Consider the following 7,958-nt stretch of genomic DNA (forward strand, 5'->3'; position numbering starts at 1 on the left):
TCTGTAATTAGGACTCTGAAGCTTTCAGTATGATTGCTAGTGTACCAAAGCCTTTAATGGGGTGCCTGTGTTTGGATCTATGTCAAATACCTTTACAGAGACACCCAAGTAACAAAAAGGAGACAATGTCTTAGAGAAAAGCAGCATTATTTTGTTCATTCTCACTGTCTCAGTCCCATCTATTAGAGCTGCAAGCAAAGAGTTTGATTAAGATAAAAGGACCACAATAAGTAATGATTACGGATGATGCAATTCAACTGAAAACCTGTACAGAGCATGCTGCAAAGAAGTGGAATATGGGATTGAGGCTATGTTCTAGTTTTCCAGGGCTAGGATGTACTCCACATAATACAGCCCTATTTGAGCAACATTACCCACCGTCATCAGAACCTATTTGTGATCATTAGCTAACCACTGATTGTTAAAGGGGGAAAAAGCATCCATTACTATGACAGATACAGCTTGCTACTCAAGATCAATAACGCAATTTTGTCTGCCATCATATTAACCCAGAAGCATCAGGTTGATGCTTTCTACCATTTTATCCAACATTGGTAGAGGTAGTGACAAAGAAATTGAATATTTTTATAGGAGGCTTACTGGTCTACATCTTACACACACAGACATGGGAACTTATCATTCCCCAATAACTACAGCCAGCCACCTCTTACCATTTCCTGCCTGGCCATCCAAAGCACTTATGGCCTGTAGCACGTATTTTGCTCTAATCTTGTATATAGTACACTATAATAGGTATTATATTTTGTTATTATCTAAATATTTCATGAATCTGTTTTGGAACTTATTTTCTTGCTTAGATTTAAAACCCGTTGAGAGTGGAGAAGTAGCACATATTCTGCAGGTCAGTTTAACCAACCTTTACTGAGAGTATTCTATACATAATGTTCTGGGAATGCAGGTGTAGTCTGCCCTCTAGGAGCTTACCTTATGGTGATAGTAGTAACAGGTGCCATATTTTGAACACCTATGATATGGCAAGCACACTACATGCATTATTAATAATCCCTACATCAACCACACAAGATAGGTATTGCTGTTTCTCTTTGACAGATGGAGAACCCACGGCTCAACTGGTAACTTAGCCAAGCTCACGCAGGCAGTCAAAGTGTAAGAGATCTTTCTGTTTTAAAGCTTCTGGTCTTTCTACTGTTTACATGACCTTTCCCTCCTGTGTAGTTTTGTCCAGAGGAGAAACTCATAAAGTATTTATTTCATTAAATAACATGTGGGGGTAAAGAGGCTGGTATGAGGCATCAGCTTTAAGGGATCCTACGAGCATTACTGAATTCATGGAGGGGTATGTTTAAATAAGAACCTGTCTAGTATAGAAAAACATTCCCTCTGGTTCACTGACCAGAGGTGTTGAGAGAACGTTGAACAAGTGGAACAAAGGGACTGAAATTTATAATGAGGAGTTGCTTGACCATCCATCTATCCATGTTTTCATCCAACAGCTATTTATGGAGCATCTCTCTGTTCCAGGCATTTTGCTAGATGTTGGGGAGATGATTAAAAACAAGATAAGGACATGTTACAGTTTAGGAGAGAAGACAGGAGCTAAGCAAATTATCTCACAAATAATGGACTTTATAAGTTAAAGATCTAATAAGTGCTATGGAGAACTTAGACATACAGAGACGTGTAAGAACAAGTCGTAGAGAAAGCTGATCTTGCCCTAGGGGTCAAAAATGGTGGCTTGAAAAAGTGACATTTAAGCTGGAATTTGAATGATGAATAGAGGGTACCTAGGTATAGAGAAGGGAAAATGGTATTCCAGGATAAGTAATCATTCATTCATTCATTCATTCGTTATGATTTTTTTCTGAATGCATACTATATACCCAGCACAGTTCTAGATGCTAGAGATTCAGCAGTGAGGAAAGAGAAACTAAAATCCATGCATTTTTTGGAGGCTACTTTCTAGTTAGGGAATGACAGACAAATAATTAAGAAAGTAATGTACCATATGGAAAAAATAAAGCAGGTAGTGTTAGAGAATGAACATTTTAGACAGTGTGTGCAAAAATCTTAAGTCTGAAGTATTAGGGTTTGAAAGAAGACCAGGATATCTGGAGACAGAAGAGCAGAGTGCTGTGAAGTTGTCTTTAAAAGTAGGCTGAGTCCAGATCACATAGGGGCCACACGACGTGCTAAGGATCTCGTATTTTATCCAAAGAGCTAATGAAAATCAATAAGAAATTAGAACAAAGGAGTTAATCATTAATTTGTAATTCAGTGGAAAATCTGTTCTACTCAATTTGATGTGTAGCACTTTCAAAAACACATGTGGTGCGCAAAGCAAGCTACCTTTGAATTAAAAATCATTCCCTTCCATTAATATATAATCTCAATAGGGAAAAGATAATACTTGCAAACAAGCACACCATCCAAATATATATTAGTGTTTAATCCAGCAGTGGGATATAGAGAATAAATGTTTAAATCAATGATATAGAAGCTGAAAATAACACGTTAATCTTCATTCAATACTCATCTTACAAATGTGGTTTCATAAAGAGTTCTCAGCATCTAGTGTATTTTTCATTTTCTAATCTCAATTGATCTCAGTTAATAAGGAGGCTGTTGTTCAAAAGAATGATCTTGTTAGGATGATTTACCATGGTTAAGATGGCAAAGGAAATTGGAAATTTAAAGATCTGTTAAAAAGACCTAGATGTCAGGCTAATTGATACATTTTGGTTACCCCTTAAAATTACATCCATTTTTAGAATGCCAGATGAACTCTCCAAAGAAGAAGAATTACCCTTTAAACATACTGCAGAATCATCATCAAATAGTTATTTATTAAACAGCTCAACAAGCATGTACACATTCTTTCCATCAGCAGTTTTTTTGTTTGTTTCTTAGAACCAAATGTTCATTGTATATAACATTCAATCACAATAATGAATACAAAAGTAGCCATTATGGAAAACAATAACTTTGCAAAAATAAAAGTTTTATTGCCCTAATTCATAATGAAGGTCTCTGGTACCCGCGACTGAGTTTTGCCTGCATAGCTCTTTATCCATGTTTTCTCATATCTCTGTCCATCCCTGATTAGAAAGAAATTAAAGAATTTAAGGGTTATCAGATTTGGCTGTAAAGCGTTTTCTACAACAGCCACTTAATATATATAAAAGGAGACGTAACCCGTTTACCTCAACACCATCCTTATTGCATAGCTTTCCCAAAGTTGATTCTTAACGTCTTCATTTACCTCCAGAACTTCATTATGCCTGAGTGCACTCAGGTGAGATTTTGTACCTAATGGAGGAACCTATAAATTGTCTCCAATCCAGCTCCTTCCCCTCTCAGGTGATAACTGTAGCCTTCCTTTCACCCAAGCCCAAAACCTTGGCGTCATCCCTGACATCTCTCTTCTCTCACCCCACATCCAATCCATCAGCGAGCCCCACGTACAAAAACCTGGCCACTCGCCACCACCAACCCTGCGAACACGCTGCTCTGAGCCACTCTCATCTCTCAGCTAAATATTGCAGTAGACTTCTGACTGACCTCCCTATGATCACCTTGACCTTGCTGCTGTCTCCCTACACAGCAGCCAGAGTGAGCGTGGCTCAGAACCTTCCGTTGACTTCCCACCTCACTCCAATAAAAAGCCAAGGTCTTCACAAACACCTTCAAGCTCTGACATGAAGTGCTGCCAACCACACGCTCACTTCACCAGTATACCTCCCTGTTCACACATCCTACTGTAACTGAAAATGGGGTCTGGCTACTCTCCCCTCAAAAGCCAATAAAGAAGCAAGGTTGGTTTGCTTTATTTTGGATGCCGGCAACTGGGCAGAGGGCAGACTCCTGTCCAAAGGCCGACTTCCCCCCACTGACAATCAGTGGGTAAGAGCTTTTATAGGTGAAGGGAGGGGGCTACATGCAGAAACAGCACAGTCAGCTCTGACAGTCATTTTGAAATTGGTCAGCAGGGGTCTGACCAGCGTCATCTTGTTTTAAGTACAGTTAATCTTCAGTTCCAGGGTTGGTTTGTTTCCATTTCTTGAAGGCAGTTCTCAGAATTGTGGCAGCTGATGCCATGGCCACAGTCTGGTCATCGTGTAGTTAACTTCTCCACCTGGTGAGGGTTTCAATATCTATAAGACAGCTCAAAGGATAGGGCTCAGAATGTTATGTATAGCCCTGAGGAGGAACTAAAAGTCCTTGAATTAGCTTAATGACTAAACTATTATTATTTGGTCTCCTTTGACTGTTTTCCTTTGTTTCTGTATTTTCTCACTTCTCTGACTAAACTTATTCTTTGGCTAAAGTTTTTTCCACAGACAAAAGGCAGGCAGAGGACATGGGAAGCAAGGGCCGTAGGGTTCTGCTCTGTTTCATTACCATTCGCCCCGGTCCACTCTGCTCCAGCCACACTGGCCTTCCCACTCCAGCTAGAATGCAGCAGGCACACTCGCACTGAAGAGCCTTTGCGCTGGCTGCTCTGCCCAGAAACCAGACATCCATTTTGTTCACTCCTTCACCTTTTTTAGGACTCTATCTAAGTATCACTTTCTCACTCCACTCTGTTTAAAATTGCAACCCTCTCCCCTCACCCTCCTACTCCTACAGAACCCTTATTCCCTTTCCCAACTTTATTTTTCTTCATAGCATTTACCACCATCTATCATGTGCTGTCTTGGTCTTGTTATTCTGCCTATGTTTCTTGCCCCTCCCCACTAGAATGCTCCCCATGAGAAATGAGATTTTTATTTGTTTTACTCACCATTATATTCCCAGTTCCTAGAACAGACCCTGGCACATTGTAGGCACTCTATCAATATTTGTTGAATAAATGAATGGATGAATGAAGAAATACAACATAAGTGATAAAATATTCAAATGATGGTATAAAATACGAAAATATTTGGAAATGCATTTCCTAGATCTAGTCATCTTTGTCATGATTCTGATACAGAAGAGACACCTATACTTCTAAGTTTTAAGTCTGAAACCAGTATGCAAAGGTTCTCACAAAATCTCTGGCTGTCTTACTGGGGCAAAGGAAAGAACTTTGGACAGATGTTGCACCCAGCACTTTAGAAGGAAATAATCACTTTTTCATATTAAAAATGTACTCTCTAGAAATGAATTCATATTTTTAAATATTTGATTCCTTTTCATTGGTGAGAATTTCAAGGAGTCGTGCTAATAGTAGCCGTTATTGCACATCCAAAAAAACTTCTATATTTCTTTAATTATATGTGAATACCCAATTTGTCCCAAAACACAATTGAAGACATCATTTCAAAATAATTTTATGTATGTTTATCAGGACAACTAAAATTACTTCTCTAAAGAATAATTACCTGTGAAAACTACTTCTGAGACAAACCGTTGCTAAAAAAAGATGATGCTTTCCAAAATGCAGACATGTAATGCACAAACATATACACACAGATGCACACATTGGCTGTTATAATAATAGTGGTGATGGTAGTTTTGATGATGGGTTTTTCTTTGTTCACACCCTTCCTCAACTCTACTGATTAAGCCCTAAACATTATAAAGGCTCTGAGTTTCACATAACACTGTTTTTTGTTCTTCACAATTCTGTTGCCTTCCTTTAAATGTGCCCTAGATTGCCTCTTTCACACTTGAAGTGTGGTACTCAGAACCAAGCACAGTATCCCAGGTGTTTTTGACCAGTCGAGCAGAGTGAAACAAGCTACCACGTTCATGTTCCTTGTTCTGAAGATTCTATTTTTATTAATACTGACTAAGATTATAAAGCTTCTGGTGCAGCTGAATGTCAATGTAGACGTGTTCATTTGTTGATTCAGTGGACAGATATTTTTTGAGGCCTTACCATGTGTCAAGCACTGAACAATTCTAGGAAATATAAGAATGTATATTAGGGTAGGTAGAATAATTCCCCCCTCAAAGTTGTCCACATCCTAAACCCTGAAACGTGTATGTCACCTTATATGGCCAAAGGGATTTTGCAAGTGTTAGTAGTTAAGGATCTTGAGATGGGGAGAGTATCCTGAAATATGCAGGAAGGTCCAATGTAATCACAAGGGTCCTTAACAGAGGAAGGGCATAAGGGTCAGAGTAAGAGAAGGGAGAAGTGGAGAAGGACAGGAAAAGAGAGATATTTGAGGAGGACACATTGCTGGCCTTGAAGAAGGAGGAAGGGATCATAAGCTAAGGAATGCAAGCAGCCTTTAGAAGCTGGAAAACATAATTAGAGAATTAGATTCTTCCCAAGATCCTGCAGAAGGAACACAGCCATGTCAACACATTGGTTTTAGGACTTCTGACCTCCAGTACTGTAAGATAATAAATTTGTGGTAATTTGTTAGAGCAACAATAGGAAACCAGTACATTTAACAAAGGAGCTGATCTGATCTGGGGCAGGTCCTAGAATCTCTTTTGAGGGCCGAAGGTGAGGAGGATAAAACCAAGTAAGTTTGGAAAAAAGAGACAGCATCCCAGACTAAGAGACTAGTCCATGAGGTTGAGGAGGAGGATAGCTGGTAATTACAATTATTTAAGAGGTCAGTGGGGAGAAGGAGAGTAGTTTTAGATGCTGGAGACAGGGAGGCAGGAAGTGAGTAATTTTTTTATAAGCCATTCAATGAAATGGGGATAATAATAGCATATATCTTAAAGTGTTGTGAAGATTAAATGATTCGTTTAAGTGCCTGGTACATAATAAAATAATCAAGAAATTTTAGCTGTTATTGTTAAGTTTGAATTTAGAATATTCAAGATTTGATTTCGAATATGGTGTGCAAGATAAATTGATATTCAAGGTTATAACAAATCTACAGAAAGGTACATAAACATATAGAGACAGATTAACAAAAAGTTATACAGTGAATATCTATATAACCACAACCCAGGCCCCTGTTCTCACAGAGCTTACAGTTTAGAGGGAGAGACAAACATTAATCAAATAATCATACAAACAAGTAGAAAATCAAGTCTGGGACAAATGCCTTGAAGGAGATACAAAGTGAATGTCATAATAGCAGGATTTGTCCTAGTCAGGAAGAACAAAGAAGAATTTCCTGAGGAAAAGATACTTGAGGGGACAGCTAAAAAAAAAAAAAGCGGAAATTAACCAGATCGAATGGGAAAGGGAAGAGCATGCCAAGTAGAAAGAACAGCAATTGTGAAGTGACTGAGGCTCAGAGGAGCACCCATGATGAAGAGGCCTGCGAAAGATAAAGAGTGAAAGAAAGTTGGGTTGAGCCAAGATTTGAAAGACTTTAAATGCCAGGCAGAGTCATTCCTTCCTAGACCACGTGAGCTCCTTGAGATTGGGTCTTAGTCAATTCTGTATCAAACCTAGAATAATATCTGATATATAATAGATGCTCAAAAGATTTGCTAAACTGACTTGAGTGCAGAATTTATTTTGTAGCTAATAGAAGCCACTGAAGTTTTTTTGGTCAGGTAAATTATAATCTTGCCTGGTTAGTGCTAGTAAGAAAAGTATGTAGCAGGTGCTACTTTAGCAGGTGGCTGATGTCCTGGAGGACTGAATTTTGCCTGTGCGTTCTGAAGGCTTTCCCAGGTGAAAGGTTAACAGCATTACACTCTGAAGGTGGAATAAGAGTGAAACCTGTTTGCTAAACTGATCCAATGATAAGAATGAATGTGATGGCACTTGTTAAAAACATAGCTTCCCAGGACCCATCCCAGACTCTCTAAATCAGACCCAGGGAAGATGTAAATAGCTGTATTTATTAACAAGCACTTTACCTGATTGTTAGTCTCAAGAAAGTTTGGAAAACTCTGGTATAGAAAACATTCAAAGGAAAAGGAAAGGCATGTGCCAAAGTATGAACATCTGAGAAAGCCAGAGGTATTTTATGGAAACGATTGGGAAGTAGGGAGCTGAGGGGAAGCAGTTATTGCTGAGGCTGGAAACTGTGAAGAGCTTTACCAGTTAAGTTTGTCCCAACTAAGCT

This window comes from Balaenoptera borealis, assembly GCF_965194805.1.
Source record: "Balaenoptera borealis genome assembly, chromosome: 17".
NCBI classification, from domain to species: domain Eukaryota; kingdom Metazoa; phylum Chordata; class Mammalia; order Artiodactyla; family Balaenopteridae; genus Balaenoptera; species Balaenoptera borealis.